Source organism: Pipra filicauda, unplaced genomic scaffold (genome assembly GCF_003945595.2).
Source record: "Pipra filicauda isolate LSUMZ 115617 unplaced genomic scaffold, ASM394559v2 scaffold76_size2844353_pilon, whole genome shotgun sequence".
NCBI lineage: Eukaryota > Metazoa > Chordata > Aves > Passeriformes > Pipridae > Pipra > Pipra filicauda.
In genome coordinates, this window is record NW_024104942.1 from 2,616,227 (window position 1) to 2,641,933 (window position 25,707).

The 25,707-nt window shown below is 37.4% G+C and overlaps 1 long non-coding RNA gene across 1 annotated transcript; it reads left to right on the forward strand.

Annotated features, from left to right (window-relative positions):
- The first annotated feature begins 11,751 nt into the window (after positions 1 to 11,751).
- On the forward strand, positions 11,752 to 24,361 carry LOC120324918. Its single transcript, XR_005566623.1, has 3 exons — positions 11,752 to 11,802; positions 23,390 to 23,496; positions 24,261 to 24,361. It is a non-coding gene; the product is annotated as an uncharacterized LOC120324918 (long non-coding RNA).
- Positions 24,362 to 25,707: the final 1,346 nt, after the last annotated feature.

Genomic DNA, 25,707 nt, shown 5'->3' on the forward strand with positions numbered 1-25,707 from the left:
AGCAAGAATGAGATCAATCAAATAATATCAGAAATAAATTTGGTCGTAGACTTTTACAACAACAACAACAAAAAAGGACATCTTTATATGGAAAGATTCTTCACTACCACTACATTAAGAACAAAGTTGCTTTATTCTTGTGTTCTCTCTTTTCCCCTTGAGGCTTTGTGATTATAATTTTATTCTGTGACACCTAAATTTAGTTTTGAATCAAGTACAGTAGCTCAATAGAACACCACACGTTAAGATCCACATTGAATTTCACATGACAGGCTTTACATTTGCTGAAGGCTTGGGGGCTGTAGTTTTAACAGTCATCTCACATTTTGGTTGAACGCAGTTTGATGCACGTCTATGAAATTTGTGTTTTGCTCACACAGGGGATGATTCAAGTTTACAGCTGTCGCAAACAGTATGCAGGACCTAATTCATGAATAAGCTGTCAGTTACTATGATCCCAAAATGAAAACAAACTAGAATCACAAGAGGAAATTGGCATGAAACATGAGAGTAGAAAAAAAATTAATCACACTAGTATTGCATTTGGACACCTTGAAAATTAGGATACCTACCCCTACCTCCTCAACTTGTATTATTGCAATTGTACCTTTGTAAAGCACATCTCACCTATTATTTGATCCAATTGTATATGTTAATATCCAGATAGTAGAAAAATATTATAGGTATTATTCAGATAAGTAAGAGCTAACATTAGATATATATGTAATTTATAACTAATTACCTAGTACCTGCTGAAAAGTAAGAATTGGTAATTATTTGACACCAGAAAAATATTGTATGGGATTAGACAAAAATAAACTATAGAAAAACTATAGAAAATACCAGAAGACGTGTATTTATTTAGTATTAGTGTTTATGATTGTGCGTTTTGTAGCTCTCTTATTGGAGAGTTGTCCCCTAAAAGACCATTTCTGTTCATCTGATCTTGTATGTTTTCATTCTCACTTGTGCTCTGCTGGCACAGTATTTGTGGCTGGTTGTGTGAATGTCATTATGCTTTATTTCTACATCTTAATTTCTAATCTAGATTCAGAGCATCAATATGAATGCAGTTCCCCCATTCTCATTCTTTCTGTGTCACTTGAATAAAAATCTCCACTCTTTGTTCACTCTTTGGGAAAATGCTTCCCCTAAAAGCCTCTTCAGCCAGAGCATCAGAGGTACAAAGGTGGTTCTTCATTATATGAACATACCTTTCTCTTTTATGCTCAAAGTTTGTTTGACAACCCAGTGGGACTAAAAGTATGCATGTGGTAACACATGTGCTTAGGTTGCTGCTGGCTCAGATCTCAAGGGATGCCTGTGCCCCAGTTTATACCAAATGTTGGGTAAGAAAAGTTAAATATTAATCTGATAATTATTAGTGCAACATAAGAATTACAGTGCAAGACCGTCTGGGTGGTAGAAACAGGTGCAGTTCATAATCATCTATTTTTATTTTTTTTTACTTGGGAAAGCTCCATCTGTAGCCATTCCTGAATAATATGTGCAGGGATTATGGTGTGGCAGTTATTTAAAATCATAAATTACTGCATTTAAAATTAAACTAAATTTTAATGAGCTTGCCTATTTCAGAAACGAATACTTCCATGCCATATGTGACGTACCTGTCATCACACGATACCAGCACACCGTTTCTTGAAGCCCACTAGCACACAAACTGTGTGCCTGGAAACATCCATGAAGTGAGAACTTTGGTAAATGGAATATCACTGCTACAAATAAGACTGAGGGATTGTTTCAGGCAATTAAACCTGCCCCATACAGTAGTTCTTTAGTGTATGTAACTTCACTTCCAGTTCAATTGTGTCTGTGTACAGATCACTCAAGTGCTCTTATCTAGTTTTCTCCAAGCTTGTTTGGAGAAGTTTGAATAGTGGTAGTTTGTTCCAAAGCAGTCAGTCCTTCCTACAGTGCAAAGAATTAATCTTTTGTCAGTGCATACCAAGTGCAACAAAGGCACTGTTCTGCACAGCCTGATTTGGTGGCTGTTTTTCAGCAGAACTGATGACTACATTTCCAAATTGTGAAAATTTAACACTGCTAGCATGGATGGAGCTTTATTTTTTTCTTATGTGCTCAGTGCCAAATAAGCTCACAGTTTAAGTTGTTGCTATTTTACAAGAGCTCATCTTTTAATTCTTGTTGTTGGATTTTAAAGACTACACGCCTTACTTTATGGATATACATAATAATGGTTGGTTTTATTAGGCATTTAGAGGCAATGTCATATTTTCTGAAATGTCTTGAAATATTTAACAAACACTTCTGGTCATAGTTTATTCTTAATTCTCAAAAGCTCTCTGATTTATATTTTTGCATTCAAAGAGAAAATTGCAGGGAAATGGCAGTTGATTATAGTAATAGTTACTAAGAGTTATTTTGGTTTATTCTATTTTAATCAGCTTTAGTTTAATACTTATTTACCTTTTTTAGGTTACACAGTTGCATATTTTATATCTAAATAGAAATTATGGCTTTTGATTATTTAGATTCTTATTTTTCATAATTATATGCATTCCTACATCAGAAATTGACCCTACCTTATTTTTATTATGTAAATATTGAGTGATTTTACTTACAGATGTATGGCATTTTCTCTGTCCCTGGAAGATCTTGCTATTGCTCATGAAAGACTATTGCCTATAACAATAATATTATGGTCTGTAAAGAAGTATAACTTGTAAAGATATGAAATAGAAAGTTAAACTTTCATTACATGTGATCTGTCAGACATAGGCTGACAAAGACCAAGCTTTAAAAAGTGTAGATGGAAACCACCAAGGAACCAGAATAGGCAGATGGACTCCTAAAGTCATGACTGTAGATATAGAGTAGAGAATGATATGCTTGCGGTAAGGATAACACCTTTAGTTTAATGTGTATTTTGGTTTTTTTAATGAGATTTGTTTTGGAGTCAGAGGATACATCTATGTCTCACCTTTGTAGTTGGTGTCAGTGATTCAGCAGTGATGACAGTGTGCTGATATTGAAAGTTGGACAAGGAATGTTTGGTTTCCCTTCACACATACTACTTAAAAAGACCATTTGTGACCTCCGGTGCATGCCTCCCATGTGTGGCTCTGAAGAGAGAGTGTGCTGTAGTTACCTTTGCACCAGTGAACATGTAACAGTTCCAAACATCATCTTTGCTCTGTTACTGTAGTTGTTGTCCCCAGAATGGTCTATTTGAGATCAGTACTGAACATTATGTTTCTTTTATTTTATTCCAGAATTGGCTTGAAAAGCAAAAATTATGCTGGAATGTCTCCAAACATTTTTAGTACATCAGAAAATGATAACAATAAAAATGCATGAAGATCTTTTGAGCAGCAGCATCTTTAAGTTTCTTTTTTTGTTTTAGCATCATATTTCAGTTGATCAAGTGGATTTGGAGCTAATTCTTCCCTCTGGGGAATGAACAAAATTAATCTGTATATAGAGGTATCACTGCCACTAACTGCTTCTTAGAACACTACCTTTAGATCTTGGAATGTAACCTTCACAATGGAGAGAATTAGAAACTACTTTTCTTTAACTGAAGTTTTGACTTTGGTTCTCCAAAAACTTTTCTATGAACTAGCTCAGTTTAAACTTCTTCTTAAGGGAGTTTTTTGCCAAAACTTTCATTCTTCTCTCCTATGGAGTTGCATGCACTGTTGAGAAGGACCTTGTGAGCTCAGTGACCTTGACGTGAGTCCGGAGACAGTACAGAGGTGATTAGTCAGCTTACCAAAGGTATCAGTCTCACAGTAGCATTTCACTGCTGTCACATAAAGGCCCTACCATAGCCCAGAGCTGCAGTGCCTGGGCAGATGCTCGGGAGCACAAACCATGGAGTTAGGTGTGACAGCTTCTAGAGGCTGCAGACTTTGAACAGAGACAAAAAAGGGGAGCATGAGTGGCCTGTGAATTTTCCGAAGCTTTATTTTATGAAAATACAAGCTTCCTCTTAATGACAGGGGGTTGAGGAGAGAGTGTGTATTTAAGGAGTGCTGTAGTACCTTTTGCTCAGGCGTATGGTGAGTGTCTTCCAAATGGATGTAAACTATCTGCTCTTTCCTTTGATGTGACTTCACTGAACTCAAAGCACAGATAAAAGGCTCTCTACGGTTTATTATAAAATTACTAGGCAAAACTGGAAACCCTCAGGACATACTCATATCCTTTAAAATTTGCCAAGTGCGTTTGACTGTTCCTAACTCCCTTTACGATAGTATTTGTTACAAGCAAATCTAGGGCCTCCCTTCTCTTACGTGGCAAAAGTGATGCTCTCCAAGCATCATAAAACTGCAGGACAACAGGATTCCATCTTCTGGTTTGTTGCTTTTGTGTAAACCCAAAGCATGCTCCCTTTTGCTGAATTCTGTTTTTATTCTTTGTGGTGCTCTCTCTCTGACTTTCATATCTACTTTACTGAACTAATTCAGGTTAATACAGAGTTTTCCAGCTGGTCAGTTATCAATGGAAAGAAAGGTTGTTTTAAACATAGTTTCAGAGGGAAAATCTTACGGGAAAGGTTCATCGACAGTTACAGAAGGTGATATTTGGTGAAACTGGACAGAGAAATTCTTAGCATGTCTAGGTCATAAAAAAATTAGCTAACAAGAGAAAGAAAATAGACCACTGATCCACTAATTTTAAATAGTAAATTTAATATCAAATACCCAGTCCTTCCCTTCTCAAGTTAAAATGTGATCATTGGTTTGCATTTATTCAGTTTAAGCTATCTTCACATGGTGAACATAATAGACCTTTCTGAAAGATGATTTATCATTAACATTTAATAAACAGGGTGTATCATCTTGAATATTAAAGGCAAATACACGTTGTCCCACTTGGAAGCGTATGCACGTGTCCCACCATTTTGAATTGTAGTTGCATGCTCAAGGCATGTGGGGAGGAGTAGAGAAGGTGCCTAATAGTCCTTCTCCTGAGCATGCAGATTCAAGTCCTAGTACTGCATCAACCTGCTGGAGAGCAGCTCTGTGGAGGACCTGGGGATTCTGGTGGACAACAAGCTGTCCATGAGCCAGCATTGTGCCCTGAGGGCCAAGACGGCCAATGGTGTCCTGGGCTGCATTGGGAAGAACATTGCCAGGAGCCTGAGGGAGATGATCCTGCCCTTCCATTTAGCCCTGGTGAAGCACACCTGGAGTACTGTGTCCAGTTCTGGGCTCCCCAGTGCAACAGAGACAGGGAGCTCCTGGAACAGGTCCAACCAAGGGTGGCAAAGATGATTAAGTGTCTGGAGCATCTCTCTTATGAGGAAGGGCTGAGGAAGCTGGGCCTGTTCAGCCTCGAGAAGAGATGATTGAGAGGGGACCTCATCAATGTCTGTAAGTGTCTGAAGGGATCAAGAGGTTGGAGCCAGGCTCTTCCCAGTGGTGCCAAGTAATAGGACAAGAGGTGATGGGCAGAAACTGATGGCTAGGAAGCTACTGCTGAACATGAGGAAGAACTTCTTTACTGTGCAGTGACTGCACACTGGAATAGATTGTCCAGAGAGGTTGTGGAGTCTCCATCGCTGGAGATATTCAAAAACCGTCTGGATGCAATGCTGTGCCATGTGCTCTGGGATGACCCTGCTTCATCACAGAGGTTGGACCAGATGATCCACTGTGGTCCCTTCCAACCTTACTCATTCTGTGATATTGTGATACTGGATATATACTGGCAGCATGTTTCCCTTGAGGTAGCTGTGTACCTAGACAAGGGTCTGTATTTCTGATATAAAAATGATGAAAACATCCTGTAATTACTGGAAAGTGTTATGAAATAGAAAGAATGCAGTTTTTCAGATGTGATAATTACTGGAGTGCAATCCTGGGACTTGATTTTTTTTTTTCTTTTTTTACCCTGATTAACCCTCTATTTAGAATAAACTGAACTGAAATGTTTGACCTATGTTGCTCCCCTAGTTCATTGGGTTGCACGACCACTAATGGGGAAGTTAAATCTGAGAGATGATGGAATTACTCAGCCACTTACTAGGCTGTTTGAGATAGTGGTTGCCAGGTTTTACAATGTCTTTTATTTGAATAAGAGTTTTTATGAAATCTGTCAAAATATAAAAAGTGAGAACGCAAACATTTATCTAAATATGTTTAATAATACTCTTGTGCAATGTAAACATATCATATGGCCATGCTTTTAATTAAAGTGACCACTGCAAATTCCTCAATCCCTTATTCTCTTCCTTACCTAAAAAGGCATCTGTTGTTCTCATCTCACTACAAAATCCATGATTCCAAAGTGGTTTTCCATCCTGCAAGCATAGTTTGTATGTGTTGACTAGTTAAAGAATGGCATGTGGCAGGATGCATGATGTTTCAGTTAAATACTGTGAGCATATTAGTTATCTACAAGAAAAATCTAAGCTCTGGAGTGTGTATTTCATCTTGTTTTCCTATTTGTTTCTTTGATTTTTCCTAGCATTTAGTTGATTCTTGCATTTTCTTTTAATAAGAAACTTACTGAAATTTCGTTGCAGCAAGTCAATTGTTTTTATTATGGAAAACTTTTTTTTAATGGAATGGAAATTTTATTATGAAAATCCAGACTCTTTCTTTGTGGTTGTGGCTAAGACATTTGATTTCAATAAGGCAAACTTCACAGTTATTATTCGAGTAGAGGGTTATTCCTGGTCATATGTTTAATTGCAGTGTTTCTAGTAGACAATTTATGTAGGCTGCTTTTTTTCCTCCTCCATTTATAACAGTGATGTAAGAACAGATACTTGAAGGAAGTCTCTAGCCAAGAATAAGATAAGGCTGATAAAGTTTTTATCTATTCCAGAAAGACTCAGTTGGCTCCTAAAGAATCGATGACCTACCTGAATCAGTTTGTTTCTGGTGATATTTGGGGCCTCTCTGATATAAAAGAAAACATAAAAAAAATTTTGTTATGCTCATATATATCCCATGAACTGTTTGCAGAGGGCTGTCCTGTTCTTCAGAATTTTCAGCGGCCATTTCATAGGCTCAGGTATCAGAGGAGGAAGGCAGCGAGCTGTTTCAGTCGCACCGGGATTGCTTTTGGATGAGGAACAAGTTAATAACCTAAACTAGTTTTACTGGGCCGAGAAAGTGGGGAAATATACCCTAAGAGACAGAGATCATGACTATGTGGTATGATAGACAAGACAGAAAAAATACTACCTCAAAAAGACAGGTGTTCTGAGAGCTTAACTGACCGTCTACTGAGAAATGTATCACCAGCGCTTCCCCTCTGTGGATTTGGATCACACCAATAGCCACATGTGCTGCAGTGCAGGGAGGAGCTTTACTGTGCAGGCATGGCATAGCTCCTGAGCAACTGCACAGCAAACCAAATGGCTCACTGGTCATAGATACTTCTGGAAAATTTTCAATTTACACTATATTTGGTATGGAAATTGCCCAAGAAATCACACTGAGGCACCACTGTCTATGCACAGGCACAGGATTTAGCTTAAGGATGATAATAGGGCTCTACATCCAACAATCCTCCTGAAAGCACACAGGAGTTTTCCTTTCTCCAATGTCTGCAGAAATAACCTACTGTCAGCATCCCATCTACCAGAAGGGAGGCCTCTGTATGTTCACACTGCAGTTCATATTCTCCTGCTGCTTTGCCTGCCTGTTTTTGACTTCTGTATGGCAGTTGTATCAAGGTAATATCTGATGTTTCTAGTCAAGCAACAACTCCGGGGATATCATCCCTTCCTAAAACACCACTTCTGACAACTGGCCCAGCCATTCTGGCACAGTGACAAGGGCTTGAGCAAACCTAAGCCCACATGCCTTCAGTCTCTCTTACACTGGAGACAAAACCACGTGAACCTCTCTGCACACCAGCTCATGTTTTGTCTGATTTCAGTCTTACACCTGCCAATAATTTTATCAACTCAATGGATTCTCTATATGAACTTAAAGGAAGCTCCAGTCCTTATACAATATTGCAGTAAAAACCAGGCTGATGACTCTGATTGTACAGAGAATAAAGATATTGTTACTGGGGCTCTGCATAACCTTTTTATTCTGTTTGTGACTTAAAAAGATATTTGCTCTTAAAAAAAAAGAGGAATTTAATTTTGACTTAAAGTGGGATCAGTGTGGCAAAGCTCACCTTTTTCTTCTAAATGAGAGGTGAGAAAGCCTTTTCATTGCTGTGCTTTTGGGGACTCTTGATACTTTTTTTCAGTCCAAGGCTAACTACACAAGGACACAACAGAAGGAGGGATAGTTTTCACCAGTTTGTCTGTTGGCAGTTTGGGTGCATGTTTGCTTATGCTGTAATAAAACACATCTTGCCTTAAGTCAGTTCATGTTAAAGGTTGGAAGTTATACAAATTTTTGACAGATAATTTCATTTTTTGAATCTTCATACAGAAAACTTTATGGAAATTTTACATGGGTAGATTCTCTACCTATTATTTATGTATAATTGCTGGGTTCAAAGATTCTTTAATGTGGGGAAGTGAGAATGTTGGTATTTAGGAGGACAATGTTGACAATAACATGGATAACATGGTATCTGGTGACTTTGTCTATGCTCTAAGTCCTTGGATAGATTTCTGCTCTGTTGTATCCATTTTTCTTATTACATGCTGTCATCACATAATACTGTACTTTTGCATCTTGTTCAGACATCAAAGGAACTTTGCAGCTTCACCTCTGGTTTCAGTATGTTGTTAATCAAACTTCTAGCTTTGGGACCCTGTCATAAATGTATCAACAGAATTTTACAGGAAACTTAACTATCTCTTATGTGACTTTGTTACCCTTTAATGAATGCAGCAAATTAAATCTAAAGGCACCAAGAGTGAATACAACAAATTAAATCCAAAGGCCCTGAACACCTTCTAGCTTGTGCTGGTGGTACAAAGCTCCCACCATTAGGTACTCAATGTAAAGGAGTGTCCTGGGACAGAATCAGGAGCCAGAGGCCATGTTTGGGGGTGGGAGATACTCAGTTGTTTGCAAGGAAAGGTGTTTGCTTACAGAGGATGAGGACAAAAAAAGTCAGACTTCTGATAGTTTGTATGTATTTTATACATACATAATTATATATCGGATCTATCTGGATGATATACAAGATGACTAAAAATAAGGAATAAAAAAATTTAATCTTCAGTTACAGTACTTATAAAGGGTTTAAAATACTGTTATTGCTGAAAAGATGGCATTTCCAGAAGATGCAGTGATTTAGTGTTTTTCTTTATAAAGCCTTTTATTGAGCATCAGCTGCAATCTGGTTTCACTGATAGAAATATTTTAGTATAAACCATAATTATTTTCTTTGTCAGACAAATTTATTTGGATTTTACAGAAATGCATTGTTTGGAGTATCACTGTTCAGTTATACTTGGATAATAGGAAATATTTAGACAGCACCTTTGAATGAAAAACTTGTTAATTTGAATATGTTTATTATTAGATACCTCATGTATTACACACTACAATGGCAGAATTATATTTTCAGATGAATGGGGAAAAAAAATCATTCCCTTTCATGCTAAATCTACTTAATAATAGTTTTTTCTTATTATTCTTACAGCCCCTCAAGCAAATCAGACTAGGATTCTGTCTGATGTACATTTGTTTGTATTTAAGACATTAACCTGTCTAAGAAGTGAATATGATAGAGGATCATATTTCAAAACTATGAATGTATTCCAGCTTTGTGAATCAAAGACCTTCTGACAGAGCTTTTAGTTGTCAAAATAAAATAAGTATTTTAACATTTCTATCTACATACCCTGATGTATATCCTCTTCCAACCCATATTTAAAATGTCAATTTTCTAACCCAAATTGAGAACATCCATATAAGAAAAGACTTTGCCTTCGTGTTTGGAATTATTATGTCATTTTTACTTCAAAAATGCATAAGTTAAAAAGAGGACTTAACAGTCTCACTTTAATGTTGGTATTCAAAATCACGAGTATTTCTTAATACTGTAAACTTTGCCAATTCTTTTATTTTAACTATAGCAAACTTTACTGCTCAGTTACAAGTTCATGTTTTATCTATCACCATTGTACTTCTCTACTGTTTAGGGTTCAGTAGAGAACATTGTACAGATGTACAACAATGTGTTGTAGAGAACAACGCATTGTACAGATAAATTTAACAGAGTGATCACAGGTCATAGATACCCACACAGCTGTGTCATGATGCATTGGTTTCCAAAGACTTTATGAAACAGTATTATGACTGCAAATTTTCTCAGTTCCAGAAGATTGTTTTAACCAAAGGACTGTTATTATCTTGAGTTAGCATATTTCAGGCTCTCAGGAGTCTCTTCAACTACAGACTATGGAGGAGATTTATTCCCTCTAAAGAAATATTCTGGTGTCTCATCCTCCAGAAGCCCACAGACATGAACACAACAAACCAAGCAGGGAGTCATAGGAGAAAACTTGGGGCATTTTCAATTAAATACTAGTAGCACATGAGTATTCACTACAACCAACCTGCAAATCTCACTCCTTTGGCAGAAAGAACAGTATAGCCAAATTTTGCAACAACAGCACTGGAGAGAACCTTTTTAGGTAAAGAAAAAAAGTCCTTAAAACCTTAAAACACCTTACTGGCATTGGTATAAAATTCATCTTTTTATCAACCTGAGAGTGTATTTCTTTTTTTGTCAAAACGACAGCAGTCGGGTCAGCTCTCTGTAACATGACAAAGCACAAAGGGATATACAGTCTTCACTCAGAAAGCTGGCAATAGGCAGCTTCAGACAGGAATTAGAGTCTTCCCCTGCACAGAGAACTGGAGCTAAGGGGGGCACATTATCCAGATCAGTATCTTCTCCCCATCTAGTGCTGACAGCAAGCCTGGCTCAGAGCCTCTGAGGGCGGCGCTTGGGGAAGGCACAGCTCCAATACTCCAAAGAATATTTTTTGTCAGGATAACATGTTTTGTTTATTTGCCAAAGAATATATTTGATCAAAGATCTCGGGGCTTATCTGTCTCAATATTTTTGTCATTGATTATACAATGTCTGTATTTTCTAGGTCACTTACATATTATGCTTATATATGAGCATGTCAAAGAAATGTATTCGCTAATGTATGTTTAATGTGAATGCATCTGAACTATTATTCAAACAATGAATATTTCTTACCCTTTAATATGTTTCACTCAACTCCTTTTGTAAATTAACATCTTTTTTTATATATATTATCCATAATCCCAAATACTATCAGCAGATATAATAGGTTTAAAAAACCGTAACATTTACAGTTGAGTCCTATACTCTGATGCATGTTTTTCACTAATTAACCCATTTTAGTTGTTTTGTATCCCAAGACACTCTGTATTCATCATTTATATGCTCTATTTAACTCTTTTCAGGCAGAAGACAATATGAATATATACAAGAAAGCTCCTGCATATGTTACCCTAGTGAATTGCTCGTTCTTTGATGAATGTACTAGCTGGAAAGTGATTATTGTAGCTGAATAGAAAATTCTTGTCCTCTTGTTAAAAAAAAAAAATGCATTTTTTTTCCATGTTTCTAAAAGTGATAGACTGACTCTATATGAAATAAAAAATAAATATAGCAAAATTCTCATTTTTTTGTAAGAAGAGGTTTTCAAAATTGTCATCAGGCTAATATATATGATGCACTAAAATAATGTAACCTAAACAAGAGACCCTGAACAAACGTTGATGTTGCCTCTGTATTGTCTCCACAGAATCTCTGAATGCATTTATATGTTTGGAAACCTGTTTTACCAAAAATATTTGAATCTGAAATGTGTGATTCCTACCCCAACAAACTGATTTGGTAAGTAGATGTGATTTATTTTGCCTAATTCAGTAATATTAAATTGAATTTTTCTTTATTGGAATTATCTTGATGTTTTAAACAAAATAGTGTTCCTATAGGAATTTTTCTTTTCACACCTGGAAAACAAAATGTTACTGACATTAAGAACTGTAATGGTTTTAGCAATACTATCTCTGGCAACCAGTGTTTGCCCTAATTCTTCCTCAAGTGAATAACGCTTTTAATGTTCAAGAGGTTTGAATGCCTTGTTCTCAAGAATCTGGTGTACCCATCCTTAATACAGATTTGAAAATCTCAGCCTGCCTATGTAATAACACACAATTTCACCTTGGATGAAACACATTGTTGAGTATAATGTCATCTCCAAACCTTTGGCTTTCCTTTTTATTGAGATGGTTATCTGTGGTTGTTTTTTCGGACATGAGTTTCTTGTGACTAGACAGACAGACTATGAGTTATATCAGAACTTAATGCTGAGGAATCAGGTAAGTCAGAAATGGGGCAAAGGAAGAATTCATGGTGCTTACAGAAACCATGGACTTGTATACTATAATGTTTTGAAAAATATGTTTTAGAAATCCCAAGTCATGCAAGAGTAAACTCCATTCAGTAATACCATCCACTCAGAGTATAGAAGGTGTGCTGGCTGCCTTTTTTTTTTTTTCCAGTAACATGAGCTGTTACATTGTGCTTACAGTTTCGTGGTGGTTGTTAGCCTGATGGACATTTCCTGAAGTCACCAGTATTATATCTTGAGAAAATACATATGCAGGATGATTGATTTGAGTATTGAGAACTTTTAAATGGAGGAGAATAAATCAAGTGAAATAGATATTCAAGTTTGGTTTGTGTTTGGAGCAAGTAGTTATCTTGTAGGATTTTACCCCACATTATATGAATGCGCTGGTACCCAATTTAGCTTGGACCACAAGTCTTTCATTCAGTACTAAACTCTTTCTGTTTCTGTACATGAATTACATAATCTAAGCATCGTGCAGTCAGTTTTTAATATATTGTTTTGTAACTTTGCATTAATTTTTGACATATAATAATCATTCAATGGATTAATATCTATGTCTGTCTATATTAAAGGAAATTTCTCTAATATAGCGAATAATATCAGATTAATCTGCAGTCTGAACTTTGTGGTACAAATTCTATAAGGATGGTAGTTCTTTGGGAGAATTTAACTTCAAATTAGAAATAGGTCATTTAGTCAAGAAGTCACAGAAGTAGGAGAAATTATTTTCTCCTTTGGCATTTCTGCCTTTTTCCTTTCATGCATTTCATATTACCAATGTGCATTTTTTCCAGCATTCAATTTTTACCAGTATGTTAGAATGGGTTCATCTTACTTAGATTTGTTACATACTCATGTTTTATTGTAATTGACAGTTCAGAGTAGTGCTGTCTCTTGAGTTATGCATTTAATTTTCTATTGAAACATTTACTTCTGTGTTCTTATAATCTTCACCAGTGAGAACAAAAAAAAAAAAGAGGGCTGATGTCCTCATCTCAGAACCTGTGCAAAGAGACCAAAGATCAGAAAGACAGGCATTGGAGTAAGAGTTGTTCAGAAGTGATTTGTGAGCAAATTCAGGAGCTGCCTTCCTTCCTGGTTAATATTAGCCATTAAATGTGTGAAAGCCAAGTCTTCCTTTTGCCTGGGAGAGCTCAAAAGGGCTCATAAAGGGGACTGCAATTCCTAAATGTAATTCCTCATACAGATCAATAGCCTGGGTAAAGTTTGACTGTGTTTAAAGCTCAGTACAGCATTTCAGGCTGGATGACCCCAAATAGGGATTTACCAGCTTAGCATTTATTAGTATTCAAGTTTCAAAGTTTGTGCAAAGCTAATTATACATTGCACTATGTTACACAACTTGCGTACTTTTTGTTACATTTTAACTGATCCACAAGAGGAGATATATTGGACACAGTCGGATCAAATCATTTTGCCTGGGGAGGTATCCTCACAGTCTGATTTTTGAGAGTTGCAATTAGCTAGGTACAGTGAATACAACAGGTAGTGGAGACAGCTGAAAAGGACTGGCTGTTCCCTGGTGCTCTGTAAGATTTCCTTCCTTGACCTCACTGTGTGTGAGAGATTTGAGCCTTATGTAAAACTGAGTCTTATGCAAGGTCTCTCTCAAAGACCTCTGTGCTCTGAAAGTCACTGGAGAAGGCTGCAGGTATCCCTCTGCTTTTTAGTTTTTTAGTCAAAATATTTAGAGCCTAACAACTGAATTCCAAAGAAGCAGCAACTGCTGAGAGCATCCTTATTTCACAGAGTATTCAGCATCTTTAAAAGATGTTACTTTGCAAGATGGATTTGGCATTGTCAGCTTGCTTTCACTGTTTTTTTTCTGACTGTTTCATCTACATTTTTCCTCTAGTTGTCATTGGTGTCAAAAGAGAAATAAGACAACTGATTCAAAGGTCAGAGACATCATTTCAGATTTGATGAGTCAGTGACAATAGAACTCAGAGAAGTAGCCCTTGGCAAGTTTAAAAGTAATGACAGTTTTGACGGTGAAATGGTTGCAGGCAACTGTGAAGGAGGCTTCTTTCCACATAGAAGGATAAATAACTAACTAAAACTTCTATTGAGGATACATGCAAAAGATTTTTTAGGGACAAATTTGGTCCTTGGTTTTCACACCTCGAAAAGGGATAATGCTTTGAATATTACAGCTGCTCCTATGTGAATAGGTGGTGCTCACCAGTAGGTGGTAGGAAGTAGATCCGCTAGGATTGAATCTCTCCCCTCTAGTAAGGATAGAGCCTATCCCAAGGATATCCCTTCTTTTGCCCAAATATATCCTTCGCTCAAGCAGTCCTGCACAACTGGGAGACAAGCTGCCACTTATATGGCACCAGCAATGTCATTTTTTTCCCTGAAGTGTGGAAAAACCAGAGTAATGGTGAAATGTAAACCTATGTTAATAAGGACAGGATATTTAATTAATGAGAACAATATTATTTCCCCTTCTTCTCCACCAGAAGGTACATTTTAAAAATGAAAGAAATGAGCTGGATTAAGTCACACAACTTTTCCTGTATTGTGGGTCCTCAGCTGGCAAAACTATGTGCACTGCTCCACACCCTGGAAAAAATAGGGGAGAAATCAACTTAAAAACATGTTTCTTACAGGGGAAACCACTGACCCTGTGACCTGCTTTGATATGCAATAGAAATTCACCAAGAATGTCCCCATCAAGTTTCTTTCCTGTTGACTCAATTGTAGAGTCTAAACCAGAGAGGCAATCTTTGATAATATTAATAAAACTTTCCTGCTTTATGCTTTGATTCTTGCCTAGAGTAGAAAGCTGGTCACAGAAAAAGTAGGTCACTGAAATAATTACTGTACTGAAAATAATATAGCCTGACAGTTCTGGGGTTGAGCTACTGGGTATGTCCATTGGGCTGCAGCAGGTTTGGAGCATGTATATTAACATAAAGATGGAAGTCTCTACTATTTAGCATTAATTGTGTACTTGTGTTTAATCTTCTATAAGAGGTGCTTTCTTGTCAGCTAGATGACAACTATTTTCATTTTCAAAGCTATCTGCCAACTATGTTAAAAAAATAGTAAGATCATCTGTAATTGATCTTGCATGTACTACATTTTTAGTTTCCCAGTCTGTGTGTATATACATTTCCTCTCTGATGATATTTGCTCCTGTTTTCCAGATTTGTTCAGTTATTTAGTACTTACTTCCTCTAATTTTTGCATTTTTTTTTAAATGGTATCTTCTTTTAGTAGCATTGCAATTCACAGATGTTTACTTTGAATAGAGAAAAAAAAAAGACAAAGGTGAGGGAAGGTTGAAAAAGGGATCCAAAGGACAACTGAAGGTCGAGCTGGAAAGTCTTTATCATGTATTAATTTTCAACTGTTTGCTTATCTTACATACATGGTGTATCATTGGAGAAATATTTGACTGTGGGAGATATGTTTTCCTGTATTTGCGATCAATTTGTGACACACAATTTGTGTCAAATATGTGCCATGTTAAAAAAAAAATTTCTAACTCAAAGGAATGTTTTAAACCTGCTAGTAAACATACTCTTTTCTAAATCATTTACATAAAGCAAAGTAAAGGTAGGAATAAGGTTATGCCTTCGAGTAAAGATACATAAATCAACAGGAGAAAAAGTGTCTAAAAAGCTAGGAATGAGCTCAAAATTGTAGGTTTTACAGGGGACAATATTAGGAAAATAAAATATGATTGTAGTGTTAGAGACAATACTACTGCTTTTTATGTTTCACAATTCTATTTTTAGACAGCCAAAAGCTCTAGTGTGTCAAAAAGCTATTCCTCATGAATTATACATTTGTTCTTTTTCATTTGGCTACAGTGGCTTTGTCATATGAGTCCTCAGGATAGGGAAGATGTATGTATGGTATGTCGAGATTTTCTGTTGGCAGAATGCACAGTTGTCTGTTCGTGCTTTTTGACTTGTTTTGTATATTTATATGTTAACTAGATTATACACTTCCTTTGTGACAGTGATTTTTTGGAGGAGTTTTTTTTAGTCTAGTGTTTTCAGATATATCTAGTGCATTCCTTGAGCCTAGACATTTTCTTTTTGAAATTACGAGTTTAGGAAGGTAGGAATCAAATTTTAAAAATATTCCCTTTAATTTTTAGGGACTATTAGGACAAAAGTGTTCTTCAGTTAGCTCCTGACTGCCCTTACAGCTTACAGAGTCCACTCAGTTTGTTTTCAATGTTAGACTAAACCTCTTGACCAGATCATGTTGTAAAATATTTTAGGCAACCATCCTAGCTCCTGCTTTCATGAAAAAGAGTTCAGCCTACTTATGCCTTGGTGTTTTATTTTTGAGATTGTGTTACCAAAGCTGTACATCATTGTCATGGTGTGAGGATGTGCACTGTAACCCTCAGCTGTTCACTAGCAAGCCAGTACTTTTTCCTTCCAGTCACAAAAAGCCCACCAAACTGTCCTGCATACTAATGAGATGTTTGGTGTATTAAAAAAGCAAAGGCAGAGTCAAGTAACCTCCAAAACTGCATATAATTGGTGGCATAATTCACCTTGAAAGGATGGGTCTGCAGTGGTTAGCAACTTAATCTGGGATGTGGGCTTTGTTCTGTGTTTTACCAGGGATGACTTGTGTCAATTTGGTCAGTAATTTAGTTTCTCTGGCTTCTCTATCTGTAATACAAGTATGAATGCCCTATTTCACTAAAATACTCTGAAGGTAAATAGATCATCTTTTGTGAAGCATTCAGCCCAACTTGTGGAAGTCAGATGAGGATCTATCAGAGATCAATGAATTGCATAAAACAAGACATTATCTGCCATTGAAAGAACAAATGAACATACTTGTTTCTCATTTTCCATAAGAACATTTACTTTAGCCTTGAAGGAAAGGCAACATCTCACTCAAAGTTCTTCCCCTGACCTCTGCTTCCTTTTCTCCTTAGCTATTTCCATCATTTCAGATGCCAAAGATTCCTTTTCACAGTCACTTATCTGCAACTCTGAGTATTTTGCCTCTGCCTTTCTCTGCCCTGGAAAAGTTACAGATTAGAAATAAAGTAGAGGTTTTTTTCTCTCCAAAAGCTTGGTTCATTCTCAGTAATTCTGCTCTATAAAGTCAAAAGAGGTGAAATTCCTTTCAGGCTGGTGTTTTCCTAGTTTGCTTGTTTGTGTTTTGGTTTAGGGGGTTTTGCATTTGTTTGTTTGTTTTGATAATTTAGTTGTGCCTTCTGTTGATTTGTTTAGTTTGGTTGGTGGTATAAGTTTAAAAAGTGAACTTGTGCAGAATGAGTAATATTAAACAAAACAAGTGAATACAATTTAACAGTGTCACAGCTGATGGAGAAATTTTACCTATGTTGTAGTAGATCTGTTTTTTTCCTGTCAAAATATCTATATCTGATTCATTGTGATAGTGAACACTCAGGAGCTGTAAATTACTAGTACTTTGACACATTTGTCTTTGCTTCCTTCTTTTTTTAATTCAGTAGTTATTTTAAGTAACTAGACTCTTTTCCTGAACCATGTTTTTTTTGTACTCATATTTGCCATATTGCTAAATTCTGGAGTAGAATTGTTTTGGATCTTGCATGAGCTTTAGAAGGAAAAGCAGCTAAAGTGGAGGGCAGCTGTTTCCCTGCTGCTTGGATGCAGACAGCAGAGTTACAGAGTCTCCACTCCAGGGCAAGGACATTGTGTGTGTGTGTGTGTGTGACAGGAACAGGAGATGCTGTATTCCTCCTCCTGGCCCTGAGCTCCATGGGGGCTGCACCCCAGCTTGAGTTTGAGAGGCAAAATTACACATAATATTGCCAAGGACAGCTTTTACCTGCATATAAACCAGTACAGGATGTAGCACAGAGCCTGTGGGAAGTGAGAAAAGGACTTTCCATCTTCCACCAGCCTCAGGAATCCCTAAATTATGTTACTGCTGCTGTTAGTGTAAAGAAATTTTATGCATGTTTTATACACCAGGAAATAAATGTACCAGTACAAATGACTCAAGGAGATGGGTAGAAGTTCTTGTAGATTCTTACTTTATTGAACAATTTAAAATTATATACTGCATTAGGAAACTGGAAACTGTGACCTTCATCTATCTTTATTTTCTTTGTAAAAACTGAGGGTAATTTTAAAATGTGTTCAGCTACTCATAGGACTTTAAAAATGACAGAAGTTCTGTAATTAAAAAAGTACTCCAGAGAAAATTATAATATTTTAGAACATACTTGTGGCAACCTCTGGTAAGACATAGCTTGTCTAAATATAGGAACCAACATAAGAAGTTTCCACGCTCTATGTCAATGACATTACTGCACTGTAGAGTTCATAAAAATAAATCATAATTTTACCTCTTTCAAATAATCAACCTGTATGGCTTGGGTTTATACCACATAGTTCAAGTTTTGACTTCTTGATTTGACTTTAAAAATAATGTTACCTTTTTCATTTTTTCAGACATCTTATGCAGTATAATTTCCCTTAAAGTGAAATTTTGAGTGATCATAACTGTTGTAAATATATATTGAAGCTCAATTTTTACTTGATATGCTATGCGTCTGCTTTTGTGTATGGCCTAAAAAAGGGTGGAAAGGAAGAAATGTACACAAATAAGCAGAATGTGTTTTTTTCTTACATTGGGAAACTGACCTGCAAAGCCTCCCAACCTATGACAAGGTTATGATAATGTAAAATTTTAAGTATTTTCTTTCTCATATACTTCATTTTGAAATACTTAAAGTGTTCAACTCAAAAGGCTGTTTAAAAAAAATCAGTCAGTATTTTATCAGTAATTTGGATGGGTTGGAAATGAAAACTAGATGGTATGTGGATAGTGCTAAGATAATTATATAAATTAACTACACAGTATTTCCAGAAAGTGGGAGACAGAGCTTTAGAGACCAAAAAAAATTGAATGCTACAGTGTACTACTGACATATTTCTATCTCAGTGCCTATGATTTTGTTTTCTTTCAAGTCATAACACTTGACACCATTAATAACTTTGTACGTATTTATAGGATCATTTTAGCCAAAACCGAAAATGCTATATCTCTTTTCCACCACAAACTCGTGGAAGTGGAGGATTACATGGCTTTCACAGTGGTGTTTAAGCAGCACTATCAGAAAACTCTTTCCAAAACTCAAACTGTCCCCCAGTCCTGTCCCTGAATTTTTCGGATGTTGACCGGTCTGTTTGCACCATCACCGCCGCAGGTCGAGGGCCAGGACGGCAGCAGGAAGGAACTTGTCACTGGGCAATGGGCTCCCTGGGAGGGCAGAGCGGGTAACCCGTGTGCAGGCTGGAGAGCGGGACAGCCGCGCTCCGAGATGCTGCAGTGCGGGGGAGTGAAGCTAATCCTGCCTGATGTGCTGGCTGGGGGCTGAGGGAAGCCGTGGCCTCTCCGAGTGGGGAAGGACTGCCCTCCCCTCCCGCAGTTTATGTGTGAAGTTGTCTGAAAACATCCCTGGAGAAGAAAAATAAAACCTGAGGGTTCTGTTCACCCCTCCAGTTATGTTTTTAAGTACCAATATTCCAACATGAGAACTGGACACTTTGAGGGACAGCCTTGATATGCTGCTGAGTTTCCCACAGCTTTCTGTCAGTCCATCTGCCAGGCAGAGGATATAGCATTTTCCAAAATGATAGAGTTATCTGTACATGTGGATCTGAGGAGGCAGCAATAGTAAAGGAGCCGTGTGGGAGGGCGTAGGTATCTCAGCACTGCAGGTACACCTGCAATTTCCGGGACTGGCACCAAAGAGAAGTGCAGTCAGTTGGCTGCAGCAGCAGCTGAGAAAGACTGAGGGTGTTACAGTGTGTCGCTGCCTCTAACAAACAATACCCAGTGTAACAGCAGTTGCAAAGGTCATCCTCAATAGGTCATCTTTGCACAGCTCAGAATTGTTTTCAGTTTAACTTAGTAGCTCGTGTAGGTTTTAGTAGTTGGGTTACTGCAGTGAACACAGTGCCACATTAATTCTCTTTAGCTCTAGAGAACCCTTCTTGTTTTCAGTAAGTAAACACGACAATGATGCAGCAAAATTTCTCTTCTTTTTTTTTCCTTTACTTGGGAAAAGATGTCACAGAAAATTTTCAAATCACTGGACACGGTTTTTGACTTGGCTTTATAATACCAGCAGACTTGAATTGTATACTACTTATAAATAAAAATAAAAATGAGGACAAGACACTAGCTATGTGCTAGAGATGGCATTTTAGAGTTAACTTTAAAAAAAAAAAGTTTGGCTGAACTTAGATCTTGTTTTCATTTATCTTTGCTATGGAGGGACTTAAGAACAATATTTTTTTAATATAATTGCAATGAATTAAGTAAATACTGTGAAAAAGCAGATGCTACATAGCTTCACTAATAATTTTGGAGTGCAGACTTGACCCAAGTGTTACTGCGATTTTCCTGCATGTGCCTTACAAGGAGAAGATGTGCCATACAAGCCTTTTCTGGCAAGTTTGTATTCCTCTTGCCAGCAGGGTAAAGAAGGGAGTAAATCCACCTTATTGAGCCTCATGAGGGGTGAAGTTGAAGGAAATGCCAATTAAGCCTCCATGTATTCAATCTGAGTTGCTGTTAACCCTGTAGTATGCTGGGACTGTGCAAAAATTGCCTGTCTGTCATGACAATCAAATAATCCAAGGTTCAAAAAACAATTTGCAATTGGACTTTCAAAGTAACACAGAAGGTTTTAGATACCACCTGGAAACCTTTGAAAGTTTTCCTAACTAAAGTTGGTTTTGTCTGAGGTTTTTTTGTTGTTTTTTTTTTTAAAGTGACATCACTTAAAAGCAAAGCCATTAAAAAATGGACCAGTTATTTAGGTAGCATCACTTATGTGATGTCCCAAGTGCATTGAAGAGGTATTTTTTCTCAAAGACTTTCTGGAAAAAGAAATGCACAGGTCACTGAAGAAGATAGAGCTTTTTTTCCAAAGAATTAAGAGAAATTAGGAGGATGATTCACAGAAGAGTATGAATATAGATTTCTAAGGCCATGGTAAATAAATATAAAGCTGCATGATTCATTCATCAAAATACAAGGACACGGTTCCCTGTCATTTTTATAAACCTTATCTGTAATGCCAGCATGATTATTAGCTGAAAGTCAACGTTCTTTCTGTGACCAAAGATTGTATTAATGGCTATTCTGGAATGATCAGTGCATTGCATTCTGACACACACTGAGAACAGCAAAGTTTGCATAACATTCACATAAAACCGAGTTGCAGAAATGCAATACTTGGAACAGACAGGTTTGGTGGATGTTTGCTACAGCATTTGTTGTTCTGTCCATCTGCTTGAAAATAATCAGCTACATTAAATTTACAGCAGACATCTCTCTTTCTTTGCCAGCTTGCTGGCAACGTGGAAATAATATGTAGAAATATGGGTAGCATCTTTTATACTAAAATTATTTACCCCTCTACTAGGACCTTAGGGAAAATCATGAAAATGGAGGATGTGGAAAGAAACTAAATTAAGTGAATAAAATACTAGATATGAATTGCATAAGATACATACAGTTATATTTATATTGCAGAAAAGACTCAGGTTAGACCTCATTGTTATAAGGAGTAGCATTGTGCCTCCTGGCTGGAGGTGTCCTGGTAGCTGCAGGTGGTTCTCGTCTTCCTGTGGGCATTGTGCAGGGAGAGCTGTGCAAATGCTGCCTGAACAAGGAACAAGGCCAATAATTAGTGTTTTGGTATCCTGGAGTTTTCTTTGCACCTCTAGAATACACATGATCAGGACAGTTGTGATGGCATTAACAGCAGGGTGCCGGTACATTTAGGCTTGTGAAATTACATAAGACACTATGACACAAGACACTGAGATTGTGGCATGCAAATGAAGACAGAGATGGGGACTGGAAATTGGGACTGGAAATAGCAGATTATCTTTCTGAAAGATTTTTGAATGTTTCTTGATTGGTTGGTTGCTGTTTTGTTCTGCGTTTTGTTAAAAAAAAATCTCTGACTCCTGAAACACGTGAAGAAAGAGGGGGCAGATGCACTGTCTCTTAAACAACTTTAAATAACAGTATTAATGATATGAATGAGTGACTCAGAGAAGAAAAGAGGACAAAAAGCCAAACATTCATTTCCTCTTTCTTTCATCACTTTCCTGGAAGGCATTACATCAGCTTTTCTTCACTGTGCTTTCACTTTAATACCTCTGCTGGTGTAAGGGCCTCAGAAATCAGCCTAAACTTGCAGGGTGCAGGAGAGGGGTGGCCGCAGAAGTGGCATCGGGGCTCCATGTGTGTCCCAACCATATCCTATCAGGTGTGGTTGGGACACACATGGAGCTGATGGCACCATAGACTCAAACGTGTGACATGTGCCCCCAGGAACCAGGGAATCGCAGAGCTCATGTTCCGTGGGATCAGCCCCTCTGCCTGCGTGGGGCTCGTGAGCAGCTGCCGCTGTGCCAGCACGGGGAGTGCAGCTTCCTCTGCAGAACCTCCCAGTACAGCTTATGTAGTCCATTGCATAAACCACTGTTCTGTAAAATCAATCAGAAAGCAGAGTCATGGTGACAATTGGTTGAGAGAGGATTTGATGTTTGGGTTTTTTTGAGGGAAGGAAAAATCTAAGGATAGTTAAAAATAGTTGTTAAATGAAGAAAAATGGGAGGCAGCTTGATAGCACGTGGGGGGTTGTTTATTGCAACTTGCTGATTCAAGTCGATATTTAAATCTCTTAAAAGTATTGAAGGGGCTGAAAAATCATAATGGCCAGAGCACTCAAGCCTGTACAATTGCATGAAACCCTGTAACAGCAACAAGAAGCTGCTCTCAAATGCCAAGCCTATAACTAGCCTAATTTGAAATGCTGGTTAGAAGCTATGGGTCTGCAGTTTGCATGCCGATTATCTGGGCATCAGTGATTTTCTCTCATTCTGTGCTGTGATAATAGATAATAAATGGGTTATTTCCTTAGCAATCTTTAAGTTCAGTTATTGGGATGCTGGAGGCAGACGGTTCGCGAAGAAAGTCTGTCAGCCCCAGAATTTGTTTCCCTGTTGGTTTGTCAAAGCTATTCTTTTGACCTTCAAGGTGCAGAACAGGGTTCATCTATTCACTCAAGCTTTTGCCTGAGGAGAGGAGACTGAGGGAAATCAAGCCTGTTCTTGGATCACAGTCTATTTGGCTTGACGTTGTCAGTAAGTGTTATATATCACTGTAAATGTTTACTTAGCCTGTTAGTGAAGCACACTTTATAAGATGAAGGATATAGAAAAGCAGGGTGGATATGTGCAAAGAGGGAGACAGTTAAATGGCACTAGGGCAAAATAACAAAATGAAAGAAACTAAATGCATTGGGCTGCATTACAGTAAAATACATCTGCACTGAGGTGGACGTTGGCAATTATTTTCTGTGATTTTTGGAATCTAAAATGCATCTTCTAAAGTGGAATGGTGTAGATTTTCATTAAATTGCATTTTACATCTCTATGAAAATATGTATTTCGATTTAAAATATAACAGTGAAAGTTGCATGGTAGGAGGGGTATTTACAGAAAGTTGAGCTGCTCACCCTTAATATGTAGACTGGTTAAAAGTAAAAGCTGAGTGTGAAAATGAGGAAAATCCTAAAGCCACAGTGCAATGGGTCTCTGTTCTTCCAGGCTGTTCCTGGTGTGCCCTGGTTCACAGGCAACAGAGTTCCCAAAACCTTTGCATGGCAAGGCTGCTTCCAGCTTTCCTGCACAGAAGTGCTCAATCTGTGTTACATACAGGGCTATTGAGAGCCCAAGATTTATCAGTTAAAAAGCTTTTGGCAATGTTATGTTGGCTAAAAAGAGATCTGCCCATGAGCACTTACTTGCATGGATGGACATTCACATTTTAAGTTTGAAATAAGTAGCTTTTACAGATGTGGTAGGTGGTCATGTTTATAATTCTCAAATTATCTTTAAATTTCAAGCTGTCTGGAATGCTTTGCCTGAAAGCTTCTCGCCAAAAGAAGTTGGAGTTTAAATCAGAACCAGAAGTTTTGTCTGGTAAAAGTAGTGATTAATTTTTTTACATGGGAATTTTCTTTTAATTGTAACTTTTGCTCTGATTCTGCTTGGAAACAAAATAACAAAGGGCTAGATCAAACTTAACCAAAAATTTCCAGGGGAAAAAAAAAATAAAATTAAAAAAATAGTCTCATTTTTGAGCAGAAGAAGGAGTTGCATTTTCTGGTAAGCTTTTCCTGAAAGTGTTTTATAAATCTGAAAGTAGGTATTGTGGGTTTAAAGAAGAAAAAGAGGTCTTTCCCTGCTTTTACAAAATGCATTCAAAAAGTAACAACTTATTCCGCAGTCTTTTCACTGATATATGTGCAGCAAAAGCAGTATAGGTCCATTGCTGTGCTTCACCCAGAGCAGAAGTCACCCTGAACTCACAGAGCAGGCACAAAGTCTTCCTGAACCTGGGTGGTGATCCCTTACACCATCCTGTAGAGGTGCCTGGGGACTACACTCTAGTGTTGTATTAGAAAGGCATTTCTAATACTCACTGGGGCACATGAGAAACCTCTGTCTGGTCCCATCCCAGTCCAAGCAGTTACAGCTGTGTGATTACAGCCAGCACAAAGTGATGCAAACCCTCCTTTCCATTTACTATCCATCCGTGTAAAAATAGAGCATGGCTGGATCAGACTACTGGATACACTGAGTAGGGATAAAAGGAAAGAAAAGAGATTTTATGAGTTTGGGTTGGGATTTTTTTTTTTTAATAATTTCTAGAAACTATAAAAATCGGCTTAAATGTCAAATTTCTGAGAAATTATTTTTATGGATAAATCTGATCAATATAAACTTCCACCCATCCCCCATCCAACACGCTTGGTGAAAAAGCTCATCTCTGAACATGCCTTCAAATGCTCTGAAAGTGAGGATCTGGGCACTCTGGTTATTGCTAACATATAATGTTGTTTAAAAAATAATAATTTGCCATGAAATTCTGTAGGCAATGTGTTAGGAAAGGAATTAGGAAATACAGTGAGTAAGAAATAGATTAGCTTGGGCTATTATAAGCAACCTAAATTTTTTAAATGGCTGTCCAGTTTATCTCTCCTGCAGCTGTATCAGACCTTGTAATGGGATTAGTCTCTTCCTTAAAATCTTTTTTTTTTTCAGAGTCATATGTTTCTGGCAGGGAATAGTATTCCAGTTATCTCTCCCAAAGAGACCATGCACTTTAATATAAAGGCAAAGAGGGGGCACCTATAAAGACTGAGTCAGAGTATGAACTCCTTTTGGTGTGATGGGAAGTGGTGCACAGTGTCTGCCTTGCACAACAGGCCGGTTCTCATTTTGTTTAGATACAAATAGTGTTGCTGGAATAACTTTGTGGCTCAGTACTGGACTGGATGAATGCTACAG